Below are 27,069 nucleotides of genomic sequence, written 5' to 3'. Positions count from 1 at the left end.
ACTTCTGCCTGTGACAAGGACAGGGGGCAAAGGCCTGCTAGTCTCCCTTCTGAGTGAGGGGACATCACCCAGGAAACCAAGATCACCTGCCTTGGAGCACCTGCCTGCTTGCCAAGGTCAATGTGCCCTGTGAGGAAGAGGAGAGCATTGGAGGGAGTGAGGTCCAGTGGGAAGCCCTGCTGAGAGGACTCCTTGAGTGAGGTGTGAGGGAGCCGCTGTGCACCAATCAGGTTATTGCCCTGTGCAGTGTTGGCTCCATGACCCTCACATACCAGGAGAGGGCTGCCATGGACTGAGCCGGAAATTAAGACGTGACTGGACAACTGTGTACGGTCACTCTGCAGTGACCCTGTTTGCCATAGGGGGGCACCGGGAAAGTTGCTACTGTGAGAAGTGCTGAGACTTGTAACCATCTTCGTTGGGGCACTTGTATCAGAGGAGCCTGCACCTCTAGGAACTGCTCCAGCAACTGAAAGAACTTCGGCAGCACCTCTCAGGAGAGAGAACCTGCATTGATGGGTGCTGTTCTGTGGGCAACCCGACTTCTCAAAGTAGAGCAGGACTTGTGGGTGCTTGAGCAGAGGGCACCAGCTGCACCACTGAACTATTTTGTGCAGCAAGAGTGGGTAAGACGAGAACTGGGCTGGTTAGGCGCTGGGGGACTCTCTGCTAAAAGTACTGCAGCACCATAGAGCAATTCTCCCCAATCTGAGAAGATTAATCTCTGTCTCTGGTTTACTGCCGTGTTCCCAGCGGGGATGCTGTAGGAGGCTGGCCTGGTTTGTAGTGGTACCAAGGGGTACTTACACTCTGCACCAGGTCCAGTTATCCCTTATTAGTGTAGAAGAGGTGTCTAGCAGTTTAGGCTGATAGAAAAGGTAGCTTAGCAGAGCAGCTTAGGCTGAACTAGGAGACGTGTAAAGCTCCCACTATACCACTGGTGTCATATGCACAATATCATAAGAAAACACAATACACAGATATACTAAAAATAAAGGTCCTTTATTTTTATGACAATATGCCAAAAGTATCTCAGTGAGTACCCTCAGTATGAGGATAGCAAATATACACAAGATATATGTACACAATACCAAAAATATGCAGTAATAGCAATAGCAATAGAAAGCAATGCAAGCAATGTATAGTCACAATAGATTGCAATGAGGGCACATAGGTATAGGGGCAACACAAACCATATACTCCAAAAGTGGAATGCGAATCACGAATGGACACCAAACCTATGTGACCTTGTAGAGGGTCGCTGGGACTGTAAGAAAACAGTGAGGGTTAGAAAAATAGCCCACCCCAAGACCCTGAAAAGTGGGTGCAAAGTGCACCTAAGTTCCCCAGAGAGCACAGAAGTCGTGATAGGGGAATTCTGCAAGGAAGACCAACACCAGCAATGCAACAACGATGGATTTCCAGACGAGAGTACCTGTGGAACAAGGGGACCAAGTCCAAGAGTCACACTCCAGTCGTGAGTGGGCAGATGCCCAAGAAATGCCAGCTGAGGGTGCAAAGAAGCTGCCACTGGATGGTATAAGCTGTAGATTCTGCAAGAACGAAAAGGACTAGAAACTTCCCCTTTTGAGGATGGATGTCCCACGTCGTGAAGAAGCTTGCAGAGGTGTTTCCGTGCAGAAAGACCGCAAACAAGCCTTGCTAGCTGCAAGGGTCGCAGTTAGGGTTTTTGGATGCTGCTGTGGCCCACGAGGGACCAGGATGTCGCCAATTGCATGAGGAGACAGAGGGGGTGCCCAGCAAGACAAGGAGCCCACTCAGAAGCAAGCAGCACCCGCAGAAGTGCCGGAACAGGCACTACGAAGAAGAGTGAACCGGAGCTCACCCGAAGTCACAAAAGAAGGTCACACAACGCCGGAGGACAACTCAGGAGGTCGTGCACTGCAGGTTAGAGTGTCGGGGACCCAGGCTTGGCTGTGCACAAAGGAAATCCTGGAAGAGTGCACAGGAGCCGGAGCAGCTGCAAATCACACGGTACCCAGCAATGCAGTCTAGCGTGGGGAGGTAAGGACTTACCTCCACCAAACTTGGACTGAAGAGCCACTGGACTTTGGGAGTCACTTGGACAGAGTTGCTGAGTTCCAGGGACCACGCTCGTCGTGCTGAGAGGGGACACAGAGGACCGGTGATACAGTCTTTTGGTGCCTGCGGTTGCAGGGGGAAGATTCCGTCGACCCACGGGAGATTTCTTCGGAGCTTCTAGTGCAGAGAGGAGGCAGACTACCCCCACAGCATGCACCACCAGGAAAGCAGTTGAGAAGGCGGCTGGATCAGCGTTACAAGGTTGCAGTAGTCGTCTTTGCTACTTTGTTGCGGTTTTGCAGGCGTCCAGAGCAGTCAGCGGTCGATTCCTTGGCAGAAGGTGAAGAGAGAGATGCAGAGGAACTCTGATGAGCTCTTGCATTCGTTATCTAAAGAATTCCCCAAAGCAGAGACCCTAAATAGCCAGAAAAGGAGATTTGACTACTTAGGAAGGAGGATAGGCTAGCAACACAGGTAAGAGCCTATCAGAAGGAGTCTCTGACGTCACCTGCTGGCCCTGGCCACTCAGAGCAGTCCAGTGTGCCAGCAGCACCTCTGTTTCCAAGATGGCAGAGGTCTGGAGCACACTGGAGGAGCTCTGGGCACCTCCCAGGGGAGGTGCAGGTCAGGGGAGTGGTCACTCCCCTTTCCTTTGTCCAGTTTCGCGCCAGAGCAGGGCTGGGGGGATCCCTGAACCGGTGTAGACTGGCTTATGCAGAGATGGGCACCATCTGTGCCCATCAAAGCATTTCCAGAGGCTGGGGGAGGCTACTCCTCCCCAGCCCTGACACCTTTTTCCAAAGGGAGAGGGTGTAACACCCTCTCTCTGAGGAAGTCCTTTGTTCTGCCTTCCTGGGCCAAGCCTGGCTGGACCCCAGGAGGGCAGAAACCTGTCTGAGGGGTTGGCAGCAGCTGCAGTGAAACCCTGGGAAAGATAGTTTGGCAGTACCCGGGTCTGTGCTAGAGACTCGGGGGGGATCATGGAATTGTCTCCCCAATGCCAAAATGGCATTGGGGTGACAATTCCATGATCTTAGACATGTTACATGGCCATGTTCGGAGTTACCATTGTGATGCTATACATATGTAGTGACATATGTATAGTGCACGCGTGTAATGGTGTCCCCACACTCACAAAGTCCGGGGAATTTGCCCTGAACAATGTGGGGGCACCTTGGCTAGTGCCAGGGTGCCCACACACTAAGTAACTTAGCACCCAACCTTTACCAGGTAAAGGTTAGACATATAGGTGACTTATAAGTTACTTAAGTGCAGTGGTAAATGGCTGTGAAATAACGTGTACATTATTTCACTCAGGCTGCAGTGGCAGGGCTGTGTAAGAATTGTCAGAGCTCCCTATGGGTGGCAAAAGAAATGCTGCAGGCCATAGGGATCTCCTGGAACCCCAATACCCTGGGTACCTCAGTACCATATACTAGGGAATTATAAGGGTGTTCCAGTATGCCAATGTGAATTGGTGAAATTGGTCACTAGCCTGTTAGTGACAATTTGTACAGAGAGCGCGCATAACCACTGAGGTTCTGGTTAGCAGAGCCTCAGTGAGACAGTTAGGCATCACACAGGGAACACATACATATAGGTCACAAACTTATGAGCACTGGGGTCCTGACTAGCAGGGTCCCAGTGACACATAACAAACATACTGAAAACATAGGGTTTTCACTATGAGCACTGGGCCCTGGCTAGCAGGATCCCAGTGAGAGAGTGAAAACACCCTGACATACACTCACAAACAGGCCAAAAGTGGGGGTAACAAGGCTAGAAAGAGGCTACTTTCTCACAGATGCTTTCTGTTATGTTAAACTGTCTTGTAGAGCTTCCCACGCTCTAGCCATTCCATAGATCCGTGTCCTCCCTGAGCTTCACACAGAGGTACCGCTACCTCACAAACTGCCCATCTCACAAGTTATTTTCTCCACCTCCCTATCCTAGGGCATACTTCAGTCTTCCAATTGTGCATTATTTCCCACTTTGCAAGCAGGAAAGCTAAATCTTGGAACCTGCTTGTAGATTTTTTTTTGTCTGTGTGAGGATACCAGTTTAGCTGGGTGTATGGGACTTCCCTTTCAGTTATGTCAGTGAGAGTGTTTTTAATGTGTTCTCAATATGATTTGAGCTGCGGGCATGGCCAAAGCAAATGCAACAGTTCAGCTCCCTCCTCTCCACATCTAGGGCATTGGGCCCTTGGTATGTGAAAGTGTTGGTTAAGCTGTCTCTGTGTAAAGTACGCTCTGTGAATAACAGACAGGTTAATTAACCTAAAGCTGACGTTCCTTGAGACCTTGAGTACCCTTTCGAGTATAACAGCCCAGCCCTTATCAGGTATAGGAATTCCAAAGTCTACTTCCCACTTGGATCGAAAACCAGCCAAAGACACAAGTATATCCTCCCCAATCGATCTACATAATCATGTAACGGCCTTAAGCATCCCAGAGGAAGTTACAACATATTGACAGGTTTTGTGGTGTGGTGGCTCTTTGAGTCCCATCCCACAGTGCGTGTGTACTGTGTATGTCGCAGTGAAGCAGAAATTGGCTTCTAGGTAGGCCATAGTCTTGTACAGATTCATCAAACAGGGGAACAGCTCTCTCCCTATAAGATCTCCCAGCCTCGTCGCTCCTGCTTCCACTCATGTCTCCAGTCCTCTACAATCCACCCCCCCATGTGGCAGTGCATCCAGGTATCGCATTGGAACATCTGGTGAGTACGGGGAGTTCGTACAAGTGTTCTGCAGACATCACATCCTGCAGAGCTGCAACAGGCTAAACTCTGCTGAGCTCTGGTCATCTGGGTGCCTTAGTCACTGCAGCATGCTGATTAGTACGTGGGAATCCGGGACATCAACACTCAGACCTCGCCCAGGCGTCAGTCTGCCTGCCACCCACTGTGTTAACCTCTGAAGCTGTGCTGCTACCTAATAATTTTCGAAACCTGGTACTGCCAGCCCCCCAGTACAGTTTGGTCTTTTTAGGGCTGTTAAAGCCACTTGCCTACGGCCTGAGCCCCAGAGAAACAATACGACAAGGGAATGCAACACTCTGAATACAGGTCGGGAATCCACAGCGGAAGTACCCTAAGGTGGTAAAGCAAGAACAGGAGAGCCACCATCTTGAGGAAGCTCGATCTTGCCTGCTACTAACCGAGGGAGCGTGCTCCAGGACTTCATACTTCTCCGGAGGTCTCCAGTCACTCTCCCTATGTTCCCTTCTAACAACTGGCGTGTATATCTTATGTGGAGTAAAAGTTATGAAGCCCAAACGCAAACTTACTCCAGTTAGCCAAAAAGGACTCAGCACTGGGGGAGAAAACGACCAGCAGTTAAAGGGTTAATCTTGGTTTGCTGGGACCTTGGGCATAGATTGCTGTAGGGGAAGATAACGTTTCCATGATCAAGTGAGAAAAATAGAGAAAAAGCACAAAAGAAACACAGTGCTGCTGAGAGGTAAGTAGGGAGGAAGCGGCGCACTACAGGTGATAGAATATATAGGCCCTTTTTTAAAATGCGAGATACAGCACTTATAAACTGCCTCGAAGGTCAGCTCAAGTCAGGCACACCATGATGAATTCAGTTGACACAAAAATAATCAGACACTCAAACGTTTTTGCTTCTCTGCACAAAAGAAGGACTTTGCAATTAGATGATCGTGTTTAATTGTGGTTTTGTTGTCGCTTTATTTTATTTTGTTGTGTACAGTTTTGACATATTGGACTGCTGTTGTGTTATTGTGATGCTGTGTTACTGTATTCTGGTGCCGAATTGTTATGGTACTGTGTTATACCTCACGTGCAATCTGTCTGCTTAGATATGTACAAGAACTCTTCTCTCAAATTAGCACCATTATCAGTCCACAACAGTAAAACCTGTTTTGGTGCTTGATTCACCACCACCAAGGTCACGTACAAGCACCAATTGCCGGATGCATCTGGGGCAGGATCATGGAGACGTCCTGCTCAGACAGACCTACATCCTAGGTCTGTGCTCGAGTGCACCGCGTTGGAACATTCGCTGCAGACAGCACAGCTCGGAAACGTAGAGGGGTAACCACCTCTCGGTGTTTCCTGGCTGTGCGGTCTGCAGCGCCTGTTCTCACACATAGCATTGTCGTGGTGCTACATGCGTTATTATAAGCAGCTCAATGTAGCAATAGTTCGTTCTGCATGGTGGAAAGGTGTGAAGAGGCAAACGATGCGTTAAAGTTCATATTTGGAAATGTAGTGCAATTAGTAAGACGTATGCAAAGTCATCCCAGGGTCACCTCTCGTTGATATGTGCCCAAAGTCCTGCCAGCACGGGCTGCTAGTCTCTTCCCCACCTAGATTTCCAGTCAGGCTCTGAATCAATAAATCATTTCAGGGGAAGGCTTTCCCCCTCAGCACACAATTCAATATACAGTTAAGACTGCATCCTTTGCAACACAATGTAGATTTATGTGCCTCTCTTCTTGGCTCAGGTAAACAGTAGAGCAATGGGATGGATGTTATTCAGGCACTGGAAATGTACAGTCGGGCATCTTTGCTGGCTTTACTACTTGCCTCACTAGCAGCACATTTCCATTAGAGCCACCTAATTTGTTTAAGTGCTTTAATTTGAAAGGCATTATCCCCCAAACCACTTTCATGATATGATCCTTTTGTTATGCCTCTTCTCGCAGTGGCTGGCTGGTTTTCTCTTTCCTTTAAGGGCACAGTATGATTTCAATGTGGGTGTGGATAATCTGTGAAGTGAAACCAGGTCTAGAGATTATAAATAAACAAAACACTTACTCTGTTTTACCTGCTTCTTCAACGTGATGCAAACCCGTGTAATCTGATTTCCAAATGAATGTTTAAGCCCCGTTTGGACTACTGAAATTGCATCCTTGAATAGTGGAATTTTGCACAATTATTACACAGTTGAATAGAATGCGCTGGTGTACTTATTTTTATTAACATTTCCTGATTGTATAGGCTGCACTCATGCCATAATTGCTTTGAATTGACACCCGTCTTGCCTATAATTGCATTAACGACATTGGCGCGGACTGACTATTGCAAATATAAAATTTTGAGTTGATTGGAGGACACCGAAGAACATCTACAGTATATACAGAATAGCTTTGGCAAATAGATTGTCGTTTATTCTTGCTTGAATTGCTTGCACGGACTAAAGATATGTGTTTCTTATAAATACATAGATTTTGTGCTTTTACCACGTTCATTTATTTATTTTGATTTTTCGAACACTTGCATTTTTTTAGGTTTTGCCTGTACAGCTGATGAAACCTTTTGTAAATACAAAAAAATATTCAAAAGGGTCTTACAACCCGCCTCCAACTTGCCTCTAACTTTCCATTTGTTTACCTGCTTGTCAATCTGTTTTTCTTGTTTTTTATTGGGTTGGGCGGGTTATTTCCTTTTGGCTTCTGGTGGGTTTGATTTTCTTTTCATGTGTTTTTATTATATCTAGCTTGGACCAAGTACTCCTTCCTGTTGTAAATTTCTTCCAAGAGTTTTCATCCCACTGTTATTGCTTAGGTTGAAATATGTAGAATGACAACGTTTGTGTTGCACACCCAATCTCTAAGATGCCTCTCTGCCTGCCATTTCACCAGCAATAAAAAAAAAAAAAGCTATGATACGACTATCCACACAGATGAGCAACGTGGCTATACACATTGACAAAGTCAATAGTTCCCATAGGCTCAACCTATTCATTTTGCCAGTGCTTGTTTATTCTGTGTCTCCGGCAATGCCCTGGGGTTATACTCCTTGTGAGGGCCACAGCGTGTGTGTTTTTGGCTCTTATATGCCATATTTATTTTATACAGTCTTACTGGTGCACAGCGATGTAGCTTTGACAGTAAGATTGAGGGTGGGTGAGCTTCATATTTCCTAACAATCACGCTGGTTAAAATACATGATATGAGAGCAGACCTGCCAACTCACACAGTGCCACAGTGTGGCACACGATATTGGCTCCCCTCACACGGTCATCCGATGAGGAGCCAATATCACACGATGGCAGGGAAAACGAGCTGAAAACCACAGTAAATAGTGTTTTTCAGCTCGTTTTCAGACTTTTTACTGTCGATGTCCATTAATGGGTGTGAAAACACCCCAGACCATCAACAGCACCCTCAGCAGACTTTTGTTTATTTTTTCAGAGGAGAGGGTTTGGGGCGGGGGTGGGGACAAAAGTGCCTCTTAGGTGGTTCTCGCCAGGAGACAACACCCCCTCCAATGCCCCACCCCTCCTCACACAGTGAGGTTTTTGGTGAAGTTTGCAGATCTGTGAGAGGAAGAGCAGGAGGGGGCTTAGGGAGCAGTAGAAATGGAGAATAGCACGGACCATGAAGGGTACTTAAAACGTGCTATTTTGTAAAATAACAATTTTTAAGACTTTTAAACAAGTGTGCCTGTGTTTTGTCTGCATGTGTTATATAAACATACCAAATGAAATCCAACAAACACCTCACCATGCCCCACTTAAAGCACCCGTACCCATTTAATTACTATAGAATACATTAATTAGGGGCTATAACACCCCCAAACAACCCCCCTTAAGGTACGGCCCTGCTGGTGCACTGGGTTATTTAGCACCTATAGAGAGAGAATTATATTGTATGGTATTTTGGATGCAATATGCATGTGTGATGTGAAATAACATTATTGTCTTAAGCTATTTTTTGTGTTGTGCATCAGAAAACCTTCAAGATGATTCTGCATCAAAAAGCATCTCTGTAAACTAGAAAGTCTATGAGTGAATACTGATGGGTATTTATCAGTAATTGGTTTCCTTTATACTCAGGGTTTCCAAGTGAACACAAATAGATTATAAAGATCGCACAATAAATCCTGAGTTGAAATCTCCCTTTTATTGATAATTAACGTTCTATAATTTTATGCTGTGCAGGACTACAGGGAGAGGGGAGCAATTGGAAAACACACACAGACTTTCTTGACATGACCTTAATCTCTTTTAGGATTCTGCTCTTCACTTCTTATCCAATGCACACAACATCCTCACCTCAGTATATGAAAAAGAGCAGTTCTGAAGGATTCGTTTTTTTTATCATAATCTTAGTGAAGGCATCTCCTATCTGTCACTGATAATGTAGACCTTCACTACCAGATAATATCAATTGTGATGGGGACAGCCATGATAATATCTGCAATATTTTTGGTCTCATCTTAAGTGATAACATCAGTGATGTCCTTATTCATGTCATTTGTGATGTCACATGGGATGGGACATTCAGTTACATTTTTAAGGGCATTATTAGGATTTTCCATAAGATTCATTAGTTTGTGTTCATATTATCAAACCATAACCTCCATTAAACCACGCCTTTTCAGTTAATTTAGTTGGTTTAGTAATTGTATATTTGGCCTCTCCCTACCTGTGGGTACTGAGCATGGCGTTTGGCCATAGCACAGTGCCTACACTCCCACCTATAATGCACTTCTGGACCTGGCCTGTAGCAGTCTGCCAGTGTGTACTGGGCACATGGCTTGACTGTTGGCTGTTGTCTGTACCCAGTACCTTGGTCCTCATTGCCCTCTTGTAATGCCTTAAACGTATGCCAAGTGGACTACAAACACAAAGTATGGCATTTGGCTTCAATCTGTGATCAATATTCCCTCCCCCAGTACCATTGGACATTGTCTGCAGCCATTCCTGGTGAGCTGCTGTGTTTCCAGAGCACTGCAGGTTGATGTAGATACATTGCTCACGCTTACTGCTGCATTTGCGTACGTAGTTTCTACATTTTACATTGCTTCCATAATGCCCCTTCAAATGAAGTTTTTTAGCAGTACGTCCTTGTTTTCGAAAATGTTTTTCTCTTTTCAGTAAAGAGCCATGAATTCATATGTGAGGAACCACATCCTGGCTCCAGGGAGGATGAGGCGTGATAAAAGAGGGGCAAACACAGCCCTGCACTGAAAAACAATCAGTGTGTATGTTTGATCCACTGACTCCTCAGCAGGGCCAGCTTTAGGGTTGTGCGAGCGGTACAGCTGCACTGGGTGCTGCCCTAGGTTGGGGGGCGCTGACCTCATGGGGTGCTGTGTTTAGCAATAACTTATGAAACTTGCAATTTAAAAGTACCTGCTGAAAAGTTCCTTGGGCGTCCAGCTTTTAGGAAGCAATAAAAATGTTGTTACCTCTTGTGATTAATGTCCCTGCTAGGGAGAGAGATGGGAGATTTGTTCAGTGGCAGCTTTGACTCGCCATAAAGTAGAGTAGAGAGTTAATATGCTTGCTGCAAAGAACAGAACTATGTTTTATGTGGATAGCTGAGTCGATTAGTAAAGCCAGCCTTTAGAAGTGCTTTAAAACAAATGAATGTATGTGAAAGGAGGTCTATGGAGAAATGAGGGGCACATTTGCCGGTTGGTAGCGAGGGAATCCGAGGAGGCGTCATGGGTTGGGGGGGGGGGAGCACCAAAAAAGATTGTCGCATAGGGTGCCACCAGCGATAAAGCTGGCCCTGCTCCACAGATACATTTTGGCCAGAGGGATCGCTGAAACCATGCAGTGGTGCCATCTTGGATCACAGAACAGAATTTACATATAGATAGGAAGGAATGCTTCAGTGTACACATCCGTACAGAGAGCAAGGAAAATGGTGCAGTATTTGACCTTCAGCTGAGAGCAAAGGCTTCTGGGTGCATGGGGATAGGTGCAGATTGTTGCCAGGAGTCTTGATTCCACCTGCACATTACATGGACTATGCACAGGACCTCCTTTGGGAATGGGAACAGTATAAAGGACCTGTCTTGTACCCGAATCCCATTGTCCACAACTGAACGCCATGTTGAATGGGTTCTTACTTTGGCCCTCAGTTATCGTTAGTTTTGTTCTGATTGTGGTTAGATTCATAGGGCGACAATGCCTGTATGGGCCAGTAATGTGCCACCGGCCACCTTAAGCTCATATCTTGTTTGTCACTTCAAAGCACTTCTGGACAAGATCATCGCAGTTCAAGCATTAGGATTGGTCCCTAGGTATTTACACATTTGATCACATAAGCTGGTTTCCAAAATCTCTCCAAACTGAGCCTGAGTGGTACTGTGAGTTTCAGTTAGTAAAATGCTAGTGAGAAAAATGAAAACGAAGTACTAAGCTAAAAGACTAGCTAGAGGAAATTAATTAATATGAGTTTTAGGAATACTTAAATATAGTGTGCCATTTCATGCTACTAATACTGAATTGAAATACTGCATTTACTGAGAATAATTTACTGCTTTCCCTTCGTATTGACAATGATGTTCAGTTTCTTCATCTAGTATGCCTTTGGTTGAAATACATGCATTTCAATGTCCTCTCCCCTGCCACAATGTTTAATCACATTTGTCCCTTTACAAAACAGGCTAGAAATGTCGTTCATTACTAACAGAGGTACATTTGGTTCTAAACGTAAGTTGTATGACTCAATTGAACTATTCTGTGCCTCCCAGAAATCCAGAAAGTATTCCTGGTGAGTATAAATGCATTTACTAATGTTGATTTATCCACATGTATTTTTGTGGCCATTCACAAACTCCTCTCAGACCCCTTGTCACCCTGCAAATGATCTTCCAGCCAAGATGGGATGGAGAAGTCATCTTCTCATTACGCCAGGGCAGACAAACTCAGCCGAAGATGCGTGGTTGATCACAAATGACGTCTCCATCCGGAGGTGGCGCAAGGTCTCTTCCTTCAATGGGGAGAGCCTTGGTTAGACTTGTTCGCCTCCGTAGAGAACACGCAATGTCAGCTGTTTTGCACTCTTGAGTTTCCAAGGCGGCACTCGCTTGGCAACGCTTTTCGTCACAAGTGGGACTCAGGCCTCATGAATGCCTTTCCGCCCATACCATTTCTGCCCAGAGTTCTGAAGAAAATCAGGCAAGACAGGGCACAAGTAATCCTGATGGCTCTGGACTGGGGACGAAGAGTCTGGTATCCTGAGCTCTTGAGCATGGCCATAGCTCCTCCGTTCAGACTGCCTCTTCAGGATGATCTTCTGTTGCAGCACAGGGGAGGGTCACCCACCCGAACCTGTCCACCCTCCGTCTCCTTGAATGGAAATTGAGCGGTAACAGTTGACGTCTTTTGACCTGCCACCCGAAGTCTGTAACGTCATCTTGGCAGCCAGGCATCCCTCAACCAAAACTGTCTAGTCTGTTGTTGGATGAAATTTGTGGCATGGTGCATCGACAAATCTGTTGATCCTCTATCTGCTCCTCTCTCGCAGGTTCTTCTCTTTATTCTTTCCCTTGCCCAACAAGGCTACCCTGGGCACCCTTAAGGGATATCTCTCTGCTATCTCTGTTTTTCTTGAGGTTACCAGATCAACCTTCTCTTGGTAAGCTGTTTTTCTTGAGGTTACCAGATCAACCTTCGTTGTTCAAATCTCTCATTGTTGGGAGGTTTCTTAAAGGCCTCACACATCTTTTTCCTCCTATCCCATTCATCATGCTCCAGTGGGATCAGAACCTAGTCTTAACATACGGTTGACTCTGCGGGCGTTGTTGGCATTGTGGTCGTCCTGATGACATCACAGTCGTATATAGGCGCCACTCCGGCGCGCTGACGTCAGTTATTTTCTTTCCACGTCCACCTTCGTGCAGATCTGGAGAAATAGCTACCTCAGTCATTTTTTGACTACTAACAACTTTTTGTCAAACTTTTTGTGACTAGTTGTGGATGCATCAAGGGATGTCACATAAGACTGGCTTTAAACCCTGCGACTCCTGTCACCGAACTATGTCGGTGACCGATCCGCACCTTGTGTGTCTCTATTGCTTGGAGCGCGACCATGACCCGAAGTCGTGTTCCGTGTGTTGGGCCATGAATCTGAAAGCTTTGAGGGAGCGGTCCCTAAAGCTGCTGGCGGCCTGACACTTGACTCTGTCGCTCCCGGTCTCGCTTGAGAGGAGGGTCTTGAGACTATCTGCGGAGTCACCACCACTCTTCGTCCTTGAAGTCTTCGGGGCATTCGGTTCACAAGAAAAAGAAGCCGAAGAAGGATAAACGTTCCTCGACTTCACCCGACGATCGGATGAAGCAACGCAGGAAGAGCGTCGATGCTCTAGGCCTCTGTCATCGGAGCCTGCATCTGAGTCCGCTCTGCATTTCCCAGACTTTCCAGGAACTGGCACCACACCTGCTCAGCTGAACAAATTTAATGAGGTCATGCGCCTCATTCGTGGGCAGACTGGCCCACCCTCTGTGCCCTTGAGCCCAAGTGTGTCACTAGGGTCCCCCTTGGGTTCCAAGTCATCGGCTTTGGCCTGACTCTGGAGGGTCCCTCTGGATCCGCTTTTAGATCCATCCCAACGTCGGTCGTACCTGCACGACCTTCTCCGGCGTTGGGTAAGACGTTGACGCTCCCGACGCCGATTGTGCCCAGAATCGACATCGATCCTATACTTACACCTGTCAACCCGGAGCCGTAACGGCATCGATCGACATCGATTGCATTCTCCAAGGGCTCTCCTGGGCCCAGGGTTGATCCAGACCCTGATACTTTTGGGTATGGGTATGGGGAGAGTGTAGAGGAGCCGCTGGACCCTTTGGAATACCAGCTTGACGCTAACATGGAGAAGAATTGGGTGACGCCAGTGGTCTGGATTCCTCCCCGGACGCTGGCATGGTCTCTCCACCTTCCGTGGCTACGGAGGAGGAAGCTTCTTACTCTATGGTGGTAAGAAGGGCGGCTGAGGTCTCGGACCTCGAACTTCCTTCTGTGGAGGTTACGACTAATCTCCTAACTGAGGTGCTTCACCTGGTTCTTCCTCTTCTGAACCGCTTCTCTTGTTTAATGAAGCACTGACAGACGTCCTCTTGAGTACCTGATCCACACTCAGCACAGGGGCTCCTGTGAATAGGACGATTGCACGCCGCCATAGACCTGCACCATCAGATCACAAATTCCTCGCTCAACATCCCACGCCTGAGAGCACGGTCATCTAGGCTTCATCTTCATCGGGCGCATTCCCTACCACGCCCCTGGATAGGGAATCAAGAAGACTGGACAACTTGGGGAAGAAGATGTTTTCTTCCACCAGTCTAGCTCTGTGGTCCGTGAACACTGAATGCCTTTTGGGTTTCTGTTCCCATACTCTCTGGGATATAGTCGCACAAGTGCTGCCTAGAGATCCGGAGGAGGGCAGACTGTCCTTTCCCAAGCCGTGACAGATGCGAGGGACGCAGCAAAGTTCATGATTTGCTGTGGACTGGATACGACCGACTCTCTGGGCAGCTCGGTTGCATCGACGGTGGCATTGAGACGCCACGTCTGGCTGAGAACATCTGGCTTCTCAGGGGATGTCCAGAAATATCTGATGGGCATGCCCTTTGATGGCATGCGTCTCTTTGGAGACAAGGCGGACTCCACGCGCGAGAGCTTCAAGGATTCCCGAGCCACGGCCTGGTCCCTTGGCCTTGTGCCAGCTCCTAGACCCCAAACAGTCTGCCTTTCGTGGCTACAGAAGGGGCACCCAACTGTGTTCTTTCCCTCCCTAACCATCAACCCGCGCATGCTGTACAGCCCCTGCACGACAGCAGGATCCCATGATCCTGGAAATCAGGGAGCCAGAGGGTCCCCCAGTCCACTCCTGTCCCCTCCTCCACCCCCAAACCTTTCTAGTCCTCGGGTACACCAGTAACCAGTTGATGGCAGGATTCCCCATCCCCTGCCCCAATGGCAATCCATTACCTTGGACAGGTGAGTCCTCCAGATCGTCCGAAGGGTCTACTCCTTTCCATTCAAGACATCTCCTCCAGCCATGCCACCTTCATACAATTGCATATCTGAGGATCATATGGCACTTCTCCACGAGGAAGTCCAAACCCTTTTGGCCAAAGGAGCTATAGAGAGTTTCCCTCTCCCAGAAGTAGGTCGTGGCTATTATTCTGCTACTTTCTGGTGCCAAAAAAGGACAAGAGTCTTCATCCTATATTAGATCTTCGGTCCCTCAATCTCTTCCTCAGGAGTGAGGAGTTCAAAATGTTGACATTGGCTCAGGTCCTATCTGCCCAGGAAACTGGATGGTAGCTTTGGACTTGCAAGACGCATGCTTCCACATCCCCGTCTTTCCGGCCCACAGACCTTACCTACGATTTGTGGTAGGTCACAAGCACTTTCAGTTCACCATGCTTCCTTTTGCCTTACCAGTGCCACTCGGGTGTTCACAAAATTGGTGGTAGTGGTGGCAGCTCACCTGCGCAGGTTAGGGGTTCCAGTGTTCTCCTACCTCAACGATTGGCTGTTGAAGGTGAACTCGCCACAGAGAGTCGTCTCCCACCTCCAGACTAAGGCAAACCTTTTGCATTTTCTGGGGTTCACTATCAATGTGCCCAAGTCACACCTGACTGCTTCTCAGACGCTCCCTTTCATTGGAGCTGTTCTGAATACGGTGAAGTTTCGGGCGTATCCTCCCAAAAAGCGAGTCCAGGATATTCGGGCTATGATACCGATGTTTCAGCCTCTATCCTGGATTTTCGGTTAGAATGACTGTGTGGCTGCTGGGCCTCCTGGCTTCCCGCATCCTGCTAGTTCAAAAGGCCAGATGGCATATGCCGGCTCTGCAGTGGGACCTGAAGTTCTAGTGGGCGCAGCATCAGGGAGATCTCTCCGACAAGGTCTAGATCTCAGGAGGAACTGCGAGAGACCTGCAGTGGTGGTTAATAAATCAGGATGGGGTCAAAGGCAGATCCCTCCCCTTTACCCAACCAGATCTTACAGTGGTGACAGATGCATCACTCCAGGGATGGGGCGGCCACATGGGAGAGGCGGAGATCAGAGGCCTCTGGTCTCCGGCGGAAACCAGGCTCTATATCAACCTTCTGGAGCTCCGAGCGATTTGACTAGCATTATAGGGGAAAGCAGTGCAGGTATTCACAGACAACACCACTTCCATATGGTACTGCAACAAGCAAGGCGGAGTGGGGTCTTGGACCCTTTGTCAAGAGGATCTTCACCTCTGGACCTGGCTGGAACATCAGGTTCAACACCTGGCGGGCTGCCTGAACGCCAGGGCAGACAAACTCAGCCGAAGATGCGTGGTCGATCACGAATGGCGTCTACATCCGGAGGTGGCGCAAGGTCTCTTCCTTCAATGGGGAGAACCTTGGTTAGACTTGAACTCCTCCGTAGAGAACACGCAATGTCAGCTGTTTTGCACGTTTGAGTTTCCAAGGCGGCACTCGCTTGGCGACGCTTTTCGTCACAAGTGGAACTCAGGCCTCATGTATGCCTTTCTGCCCATACCACTTCTGCCCAGAGTTCTGAAGAAGATCAGGCAAGACCGGGCACAAATAATCCTGATGGCCCTGGACTGGGGACGAAGAGTCTGGTATCCCGAGCTCTTGAGCATGGCCATAGCTCCTCCGTTCAGACTGCCTCTTCAAGGTCTCTTCCTTCAATGGGGAGAGCCTTGGTTAGACTTGTTAGCCTCCGTAGAGAACGAGCAATGTCAGCTGTTTGCACGTTGGAGTTTCCAAGGCAGCACTCGCTCGGCGACGCTTTTCGGCACGAGTGGAACTCAGGCCTCATGTATGCCTTTCCGCCCATAGCACTTCTGCAGTTCTGATGAAGGTCAGGCAAGACCGGGCCCAAGTAATCCTGATGGCTCTGGACTGGGGACAAAGAGTCTGGTATCCCGAGCTCTTGAGCATGGCCAAAGCTCCTCCGTTCAGACTTCCTCTTCAGGAGGATCTTCTGTTGCAGCACAGGGGAGGGTCATCCACCTGAACCTGTCCACCCTCCGTCTCCTTGAGTGGAGATTGAGTGGCAACAGTTGACGTCTTTTGACCTGCCACCCGAAGTCTGTAACGTCATCTTGGCAGCCAGGCGTCCCTCAACCAAAACTGTATACGTCTGTCGTTGGAAGACATTTGTGGCATAGTGCATCAACAAATCTGTTGATCCTCTATCTGCTCCTCTCTCTCAGGTTCTTCTCTTTATTTTTTCCCTTGCTACCCTGGGCAACCTTAAGGGATATCTCTCTGCTGTCTCTGTTTTCTTGAGGTTACCAGATCAACCTTCGTTGTCCAAGTCTCTCCTTGTTGGGAGGTTTCTTAAAGGCCTCACACATCTTTTTCCTCATATCCCATTCATCATGCTCCAGTGGGATCTAAACCTAGTCTTAACATACCTTATGTGTGCCCCATTCGAGCCGCTTCACAACTGCCCTTTACGGCTCTTAACCATCAAAACTGTCTTCTTAGTTGCCATCACCTCTGCCCGCAGTGTAAGTGAACTCCAAGCTCTTTCATCTAAACCACCTTTCCTGGCATTACACCCTGACAAAGTGGTACTTCGCACAAAGGTTTCTTTTTTACCTAAAGTAGTGACACCCTTCCATGTCAGACAATCCATCACTTTGCCTACCTTTTATACACCCCCACATCTCTCACATGAAGAGAAGAGATTCCACCACCTAGATCCAAAAAGAGTGTTGGTGTTCTACATTGATCGTACCAAAGACTTCCGGGTGGATGATCAACTCTTTGTGGGATATGTGGGTGCAAAGAAGGGGAAGGTGGTGCAGAAGAGGACCATTTCAAGATGGGTGCTCTTATGCATCAAAATGTGCTACGCTGTGGCTAAGAAGCAACCCCCTGAAGGTTTGCGTGCTCACTCCACTAGAGCTACTTTTGCTACCACAGCGCTAGCGCAGGGCGTTCCAGTCCTGGATATCTGACAGGCAGCAATGTCGGCATCTCTGCACACTTTTACCAGACACTATGCCTGGACAGTCAGGTCTGCAGGGACGGCTACTTTGGCCGTTCGGTCCTGCAGGACTTCTTGGTGTGATTTTGGTTCGCAGCCCACCACCGGGGATATTATTGCTCGGGTATCTATTCAAAGGTAAAGAATCTGCATCTAGAAGTCTCTATCAGATGTAAAAGTTACTTACCTTCGGTAACAATGTATCTGGTAGAGACGTACTCTAGTTGCAGATTCCTTACCAACCTGCCCATCCTCCCCGCACTGGAAACTGATTTTTAAGGACAGGAACTTCCTTTTAAGGGCCCTAGTTTTGGTGCACCATTCTCAATGTTCTTCATGGCTCTGCGCTACTGCAGTGAAAAGTCGTGAAAAGAAACTGATGTCAGCGCACCCGGGTGGCGCCTATATACAATTGCGACATCATCACGGTGACCAGGACGCCAGTGGAGTCGACCGACTCCACCTGATGGCACGCAGAGGTACTGCTCGAAGAAAGAAATCTCTGGATCCAGGCTAATGCCTGGGGAATTCAAAGGTAAGGAATCTGCAACTAGAATATGTTCCTACCAGATATATTGTTCCCGAAAGTAAGTAACTTGTACATTACCAACTCAGATTCATCTAGATAGCGTTTCTCGCTCTTCTGGCTCATGTAGCCCTAAGATATCTGCATGTTCAGAGAACACCCTTGATTGTCCTACATTAATGGTGTGTCAGTATTTTACTTCATAGAGAGGAACTGACATATTCTAACACTGTTGAACTGATCTCATCAGGCAATTCGCTAACTAAAATGACATGTTACTGAATTGCTATGTAATTTTCTCTGTCAATGGGTGGTGCTGGCACCATCATGATTAAAAGCAATGCATGAATACAGTACATTCTGATTTCCCCCCCCCCCCCCCCCCCGGATATTTCACCTTTTCAAATCATCTAGAAGTGCATGTTCATTTATGGGCTTCTGGTGTATTTTTCTATTGGGTTTTGATGTACTGAATTAAGAACCACATTCAAATAAATTATGGAGCAGACACTGTAAGACCATCCAAGACCAAGACCACCATCTAAAGTTTAAATGGTGGTCTTGGTCATTCAGCCTAAACCAGCAATTGCTTTAGGTCCTTCTGAACCATCCCAGACACAAAGGATACTCTGTTTGTATCGTCTCCCTACTTTACTGTGGTTAATATATAAAGCAGAGGCTTGATAGGCGACTTATTTTCCAGACTGGCCAATGTAAATATTCACTTGCTTGGCGCAAATATGGCTCCCACCAAATGAGTATAATGCTGTCCGTGGACCTCTTCTTCAAAATATAAATACATTCTGAGTGAGGCCTAATTGCACCATTGTAAGAGATGTGTAGGGGGCACTATATAACCAAGCACCATGGCACAGATTCTTCTCTATCACCTCACTGGGGGCAGTGTGCACATGCTATGATGGAGAGACTGAGGGTGATTTCAAAGAGAGGTAAAAACTGGTGTCCTTGATCATAGAAAATATATTGTGTCCTTAATATTTAACTTAATTTGGTGGACCTGTTACTTAGAAAAAACATATAACATTTTTTAAGGGCCTCTAATAAAGAAGCAGTTCTTGAAACTATGGTTGGGAAGAAAATGTTTGTGAATATTAGGCACTCTGTGGTTGGATTCAATGAAAAATCATGTCCCTTTTGGAGTAATCTAAGAGTGTGCCAAAGCATTTTGGACTAATTTAGAGATTTGTTTCCTAAGGTTAGTTCTGGGGTCTTGAACTATTGGTAAGTAACTGGTAAGGTTTCTCCACAAACATAACATAGACCTGGATTTCTTCATTTTTCTTTGTTCTTTGTCAAAATGACATTTGAAACCCCTTGTCAGCTGGTTTCTTAATATTAGGGTTTTTCCTGAGACTGTCTATTCCTCAATACTCAGCCTTAGTAATATTGTTCAAATTTGAATGAAACACAAATTCCAAGGTAATTGCAACTTCCAATACTGTTTGTTCAGATGTTAAACTGAATTGATTAGCACTAGCACTCTAAGAGAAAATGGTAAATGAGCTAACTATTCTCATGCCAATAATGAGTGGTTCCCTGGTTTTGCCTTTTAAGAAATCATGAAGAATGATTAAGTTCAGTGATAAAAGTAAAGAGTCATGATTGTAACAGAGCACACTGCTCAGTCCTCTGTTCAAAACGTATTTTACAGGTGCAAATGTGTATTGAGATATGTTGACTACTAGCCATTCCCTTCATACTGCCAGCAGCCCTGACTGCGTGTAATCCTGGTGAGTCCAACTGCCACTGATAGATGCCTCAACCTTTGTTGTGTCTTCTGCTCTGGCATTTCCCTAACATAAACTATTTTTATCTGAATTTGAACCTCTTATTCTTGCAATTTCAGGGATACCATTCTCTGGTATTCGGAGCATGACACAGTAGTGTTTTTTTTCACTGCTTGTGCTAGAAAACATCCAATGACAAAGTCTGTGTATTGGAATACCTCTTCCTGGGGGATTTGCAATAATGTGTGCTTGTATTGTAATTCCATTTATAAAAAGCTTACTACACCTGACAAAGCAGTTAAGTGCTTTATGGTCGGTAGCTCACTGCTCTGTAACCCAAAGTTAGGGGTATTCCAATGCTTATTAATTATTGTTGTACATTTGTTAGCTAATGGGTTAGTCTTGAACTCTGAGGAAATCAATTCTCTAGTTTCTAGACCTAGATTAATTTAATTGTAGTTAGATGTAACTTTCATAGTGTGTTCATGCAAGTGGAACAAATGGGATAAGTAATTAGGACGGAGGAGGTTAGATATTGTGAGTTTGCAAAGAGGTAGCACAGATAGAGAAATTGTCATTCATGGAGTGGCATGAGTATATAGGTTAGAAAAGTTTAAGTAGGTTTTGCAGGAAGGGCTACTAAGAAAGCGAGTGAATGATTGGTAAAGGGGCGGTGCTATGGTTGGCTTACTGAGGTTTAGTTGAGAGTAGGGTGGCATTCATCTAATAAAGTGTAAAGAGAATGTATTTCAAATAGAAAGGTATGAGAAAGAATAATCCCGACCTATATATCAAGTAATCTTTTATTAAGGTTTTTTGCTCACTGAGATAGGATGGAAACTGGGGAAGTATAAAGAGTAGGAAAGAAAAGTGGAAAGCTGATAACTTGTGGGGAGGTGATGTAAGTTGTTGAGTCTTGTGTTGTTCTGTTGGCTATTGAAGGTGCTGATACAGTCTGTCCGTTGTTTTTTTAAATATAGAATTGCTTATGTGTAATGTATATAAAAATAGATGATCTCCACACATTATGCAGCTATAAAGCGTAGTTTAATGGTGATACTATCCTACATTGTTATAACATGCTTTAATGTTTGAAGAAAACGTTGAGGATATACCTTGGCTAATTATGCATTAGTATGGTTTCAATGTAGCAGATAAAAAAAACAGATAATCACGAACTTCAAGTTTTGACCATCCATTCCTTACACTTGAAGAGTTTTCCTATAAAATTCAGGAGCCGACTTTTACCGCTCTTCCAAACAGTAGCCCTGAACAAAAGGGCAATTCATTACAAGATGAGGCAAAGAGCAAAAATTGCCAGTCATCGGAGAGAACATTTGCAGCCTTCATTTGCAGATTTTTCCAATTACTGCTCAGAAACAAAAGACATTTCATGGAAGGTATCATAAAGTGTGTAATTCAACAATATAAGGGGGCAACCAAATGAAAAAATGTTTCATACCATTCAATTATATTTGGCAGTCAAACTTCAATCTTTGTACTTGTACAAAAGATCTCAGTACTGGCAAATAGAGATTTAATGCTCACCTTATAAATTAATCTTGACTACTTTCAACGTCGGGCAAGCATTTCCTTTATTGTATTGGAGTTTGGCAACAGAAAGAGGCAAGAAACTATTTCTGGTCACTAAGTGACCCTAAGTAAATCAGACCCCAAGCTGGTCTATGTTTTTTACTTGCATACAGAGTGTGAATAAACTTCAATCCTAAAACAAAACTTGTTGCACGTTACCTTTACAGCAGACCTCTAGTGGTTTCTAAACTGTGAAGTGCAGTTTTATGCTCTGTCGAGTTTGCATTTGGGCTTTGATTCTTTTTGTTTCTGGCTGCAACGATATAACTAGCTTCAAGATTTAAATAAGACTGCCACCACAATTGTATTATTATTAACTAAGGCAAAACTGATCCTAGGGTGTCTGTGTTCCGGTTCAAAGAGGACCTGGCCTGGCAGCTCGGGCTCAACTGTTCCCACTTGAGCAGGGTCAAGACAGATTTGAATATGGCTGGGTCCAAACTGAGGTGGCATGGTGTGCAAAATAATGATGGAATGGGATGTGGGCTGATTAATTACCATTGGCTGAGATTAATTCAAGCATTCCATTGATCACTGTTTGTGTACTTGAGTGGCTACCCTAAATTGAATAGGTATGGCCAAATGTGGGTCCTATGGGTCAGACTATTACCCTTCCCTCGTTCTACCCTCCTCCCCACCCCTCTAAGGATAAAGAGAGGCTCCATCGGTTGGACCCTAAGAGGGCTCTGAGTTTCTACCTTGGGAGAACAAAAGACTTTCGTCTGGATGATCAGCTGTTCGTGGGGTATGTTGGACAGCGGAAGGGCAGAGCGGTCCAGAAACGAACAATCTCCAGGTGGGTCATCCTGTGTATAAAAGTTTGTTACTCTCTGGCGAAGAAAGTTCCCCCTGAGGGTATCAGGGCCCATTCTACTAGGGCTAAGTCGGCCACTTCGGCCCTAGCGAGAGGGGTTCCATTACTGGACATTTGTAAAGCGGCAACTTGGGCGTCCCTCCATACCTTCGCAAAACATTATTGTTTGGATTCTGAGGTGAGGAGGGACGGTCATTTTTCTCGCTCGGTATTGCAAGATTTCTTGGTGTAATCAGGCGGGCACCCACCACCGAGTGTGGTACGGCTTTGGGACTCTATTCATAAGGTGAGGAATCCACAGGTAGTTGTATCCATCAGAAGAACAAGTTACTTGCCTTCGGTAACGCTTTTTCTGGTAGATACACTAGCTACCTGTGGATTCCTCACAGTCCCTCCCGCCTCCCCGTTGCCTGCCTGATTTCACGGTTATCTTGTATATGGTTTATATTTGTTTATGTATATATATGTGTATATATATATATATATATATATATAATTTAACATTCTAATATTCAGATTTTTCATGTGAATATATGCATTAATGGGAAGTGTTCTTGTGTAGATGTATTTTTATGAGTCTGTTCTCACCTGTTCGCCTCAAAGGCACGAAAAAAATGAGGTGAAACTGACATCAGCACGCCGAGGACCTCTTATTGGCACGGTGACGTCAGACGGAGTCACGTGGAGCCGTGCCATTATGACGTCCTCGTCGACGTGGACAGCTAGGAAGAAGACTTTCCGTCGGATGTTGGCGCAAGGACGAATTCATAAGGTGAGGAATCCACAGGTAGCTAATGTATCCACCAGAACAAGCGTTACCGAAGGTAAGTAACTTGTTCTTTTCAGCAGCGACAAAGTTTTCCATTTTGTCACCTGTTCAGTTACTGCCACTAAATGTCTGTCTTCAAGCAGTGAGGGCGCTGCTAGTGTGTCCCAACTTGTCATCAGTGAAGTCCAGGTAATTTAGATCCGTAGCACCAGGATATCTGCATATGGACCTTGGCCTCTCACACAAATAATCACTTTTGGTGTCAGATGGCAAAATTATCTTCCAAAAATGCCTATCGTTCTTTGGAAGGAATGTTTCCTGCTCCCATTTTGATTTCCTTTCAGTTAGCACGTCTTTTCAATGAAAGAAATATCCAGGCAGATCTCTCAATGTTTTAGGCCCCTTGCTCTGGATCAATTAACTCTTGGTTGAGATCCCAGTGAGGTGGTTACCAATTAGGTGAATACACATTTCTTCATTCACATCCTCCGTGTTGTATGAATAATCATCGCATGAGAAACCCTCTCACTGAGGGTCCGGGATCTGCTGGACAAATAAGTAAGCCACAAATCGTTTTACGTGTTTTTCCTGTGCACACTGCGCTAACATGTTGAAGTGGCACTATGTGACATAATGGAACTTCATATACTCCTACATATTTTTCTATGTGAGATGCTAGTTTTCCTTTACCTGAAATCAGCTCTATCCCAAATCATGTATGAATTAATTTGGTATAGTGAAAATATGTAATTGGTTACTTATTTCCTTAGTAACATCCCACCTCTTCCAAAAAGCATTTGAAACTCTTTTTTCTATGTGCAGGGCTTTCTAAACAAATGAAATAGACAACTGTTTTTTTTTCAGTATACAGAATGTGGAAACATTTCGAAGTGTTTTACTATTTTGTATCTGTGTATGTTACAACTGCGTGATTATGGGTTAAATGTTGAAGTAATTTGTCTTCTTTACAATCTCGTAAAGAAAAGATAAATGATCTTTTCGAGACAATCTGACTTCAAAACGAATTTTGTATAATTGCCTTTTTATTTCTAATATTTAATCATAGAAATGTACAGTTGGAAGAAGCTCTGGGAACTAAGGGCCATATGTACGAACACATTTTCCCATAGACACAGAATGGGTAAAACCGTTTGATACATCTGGCCCTAAATACCTAAAGCCTTCCTATAGTTCAGGAACAATCACTGTTCGAATGCCCCTATGACATCCTCATAATGTGATGAAATTCCAACCTCCGCACCATAGTGAATTTTGTAGTATTTGCTAGTATTTTAGCAATAAAGTTTTTTTTTTCTTCCCAAAATGAAAGAAACGAAAAGGAAATGTATACCACTACACCCCTACTGTGGAGAACGTGTTGTTACTTTCCATGACCCTCAGAATGAAAGGATGTTGTATTGCCCCCCCCCTGCAGGGTCATCCCCAGACTTTTAGGCTTCCTCCTCCTTTTTTTGTCAAAATTCGTTTTTGTTGGTCTTAGGACTCTGTGCACTTTACCACTCATAACAAGTGGTAAAGTGTTTGTGCTCTCGCCTCTAAAAATTGTAATACTGGCTTATACCCTAATGGTATATATAACTTACTTATAGGTCCCAAGTAATGTGGCACTACATGTACCCAAAGCCTGTAAATTAAACGGTGCCAGTGGACCTACAGCACTAGTTGTGCCATCCACTTAGGTAACCTTGTAAAATAGGTCTCAGGCCTGCTATTGCAGATGGTGGATGTGTAGTTTAAACTACCATTTCAACCCACCAAAAGAAACATTTTGCCTGGCCCAGAGTGTCCTTTTTAATAATATAGGTCACTCAGGCTGGGCCCTGGACAGTCCAGAGAGCAGGGTGCAATGTATTTAAAACATAGGACAAGTAATTTTAAGTTTTACGTGTCCTGGTAGTGAAAAACTCTTAAATTAAATTTTACTACTCAAAGGCCTATCTCTCCCATAGAATAACATTGGAGTTGCCTTATTAAATTTTTTTAGTTTAATTTCCAAATGGGAAGAGATAATTGGTTCATATTTGGTGTATCTGGAATCACAATGTCAAATCCTAACTTATGGTCAAGTCGGATTTTAAATTGTAATTCTGAAAATGCAACTTTTAGAAAAGTTGGCATTTTCTTGCCTTAGCCATTTGGTGCCTGCAGCCTGTCTCTGGTCACATGACTAGGTGTAGTTGGGCTTTGTGTGGAGCTAGACACAGCCTCACTTAGACCTGAATAGGCTGTGTCCTGTCTCCCTAGAAAGGGCCTAACAAGCCGGCATTGTCACTCCAGCCAGCTTGGAGCCAAGGCAGAGGAGGCAGGGACTTTCTTGTCCTTCAAAGCTACTGTCTAGAAGCCTCGTTAACCTTCCAGATCCATGGCACCAGGGTATAAAAGATTGACCTCAGTCAGACACCACCACTTCAGTACACTTCTGGACCTGGAGGTATTCTGCCATGAAGAAAAACTGCTGTGCTGCGGTAGGACTGCACTCTGCTGGACTCCTAGTCTGCTGTACTGACCCGCTGCGTGCTGTGCTCCTGCCTGGGTGAGAAGGACAGGACTTGCATCTCCTGAACCCAGAGCGACTCCTAGGACTAGTTGACTGGCCTCCTGATCTGAAGCCTCAGGGACATAACAGGCTTCCAACAACCTTGTATCTGCACCTATTCTCTGCCATCTGTTAGTCAACCCAGCGCAGTGGTGCCATCCCAGCTGTGGACCCATGGAAGTGTGCCTAAGGTGCTCTGCAAGCCTGTGGATCTAGTGGAATCGACACATCTCCTCTGCTGCATGATGCAACCCTAGCAGAACCAGTGCGTCTCCACTGCTGCATGGATTAGACCTGTTGCAAAATGGCGCGGGTCGCTGCTGCAGCCCGCATTGCCCTCGGAACAGCCATTGCATGATGCATCCTTGGTGCAGGCCCTTGCATCCCTTGTTGGTGGCAGCCTTGCCAATGACGCCAGACTCTGCATCACAGCCTTGTAGCTTCTTCGAACCTACACATCCCCCTGACTTCATGTCGCATCCCTGACACCGGACTTCGCATTGCAAGCCCTGTCGATGGGATCCTTGACATTGACACATGAGGACCTCGCACCACAGCCTTGGCGTATCTTGGAACTAATGCATTGCCTCGGCTGCGTGACACATCTTTGACTCAGATTCACTTACCGCTCCGCAAACCAAGACTGAATATACTTTTGTTCCGCAGGCCTGACTGAGTACACGTAGCCAGCCCACGCTCCATAGCGGTCAGCCTGAATTTGTGACATTGTCCTCTTACAGTGCGACCAGATAGCCACAGTTGGCCCTTCACACTTTTTAGCACTACTTTGTTTAAAAAATGTAAAATTCAGTGTGTCCGGTTCTACTGATTGGACTTTTGCTATTTTGGTCTTATTAAATTAAGATCTATTTTTTCTAACTCTGTTGTGGGCTCCTTTTGTGGTGTGGGGTCACTGTGTGAAGTATTGCACAAATACTTAGCACATTGCCTCTAAGTTAAGACTGAATGCTCTCTGCTGAGCTATGAGGAGGATGAGCACAGGCTAATTTGGGGTTTGCCTGTGATTTACCATGATAAGGATTGAGGTTGCTGTTTGACCAAGGCTCACACCCTAACCAACCAACAACCCAATTTCTTACAAAGGATCTATGTTACTGCCTAAGACAGTTATAGCCAAGAACATAAATTGTTTTGTGGGGAGGCCAACGGCATACCTAGTGGCTGTTATAATAGCTCATTTAACAGCAGGGTTTTGAGTGTGTCTTTGGAAGGTTCTAAGGGCTATCCATCTCTGGAATCTTCAGGTGGCAGACAACTGGCTCTTGTTGACGAAATG

The 27,069-nt window shown here is 45.8% G+C and overlaps 1 protein-coding gene across 2 annotated transcripts in view; it reads left to right on the top strand.

The window, feature by feature from the left end:
* DNAH6 (dynein axonemal heavy chain 6) overlaps positions 1 to 27,069 on the top strand; it is a 1,211,389-nt gene that overhangs the window by 47,231 nt on the left and 1,137,089 nt on the right. The gene's annotated exons all lie outside the window — the stretch shown is intronic.

Source organism: Pleurodeles waltl, chromosome 1_2 (genome assembly GCF_031143425.1).
Source record: "Pleurodeles waltl isolate 20211129_DDA chromosome 1_2, aPleWal1.hap1.20221129, whole genome shotgun sequence".
NCBI lineage: Eukaryota > Metazoa > Chordata > Amphibia > Caudata > Salamandridae > Pleurodeles > Pleurodeles waltl.
The sequence above is the reverse complement of the archived record's forward strand: the minus strand, read 5'-3'. Positions and strand labels throughout refer to the sequence as shown.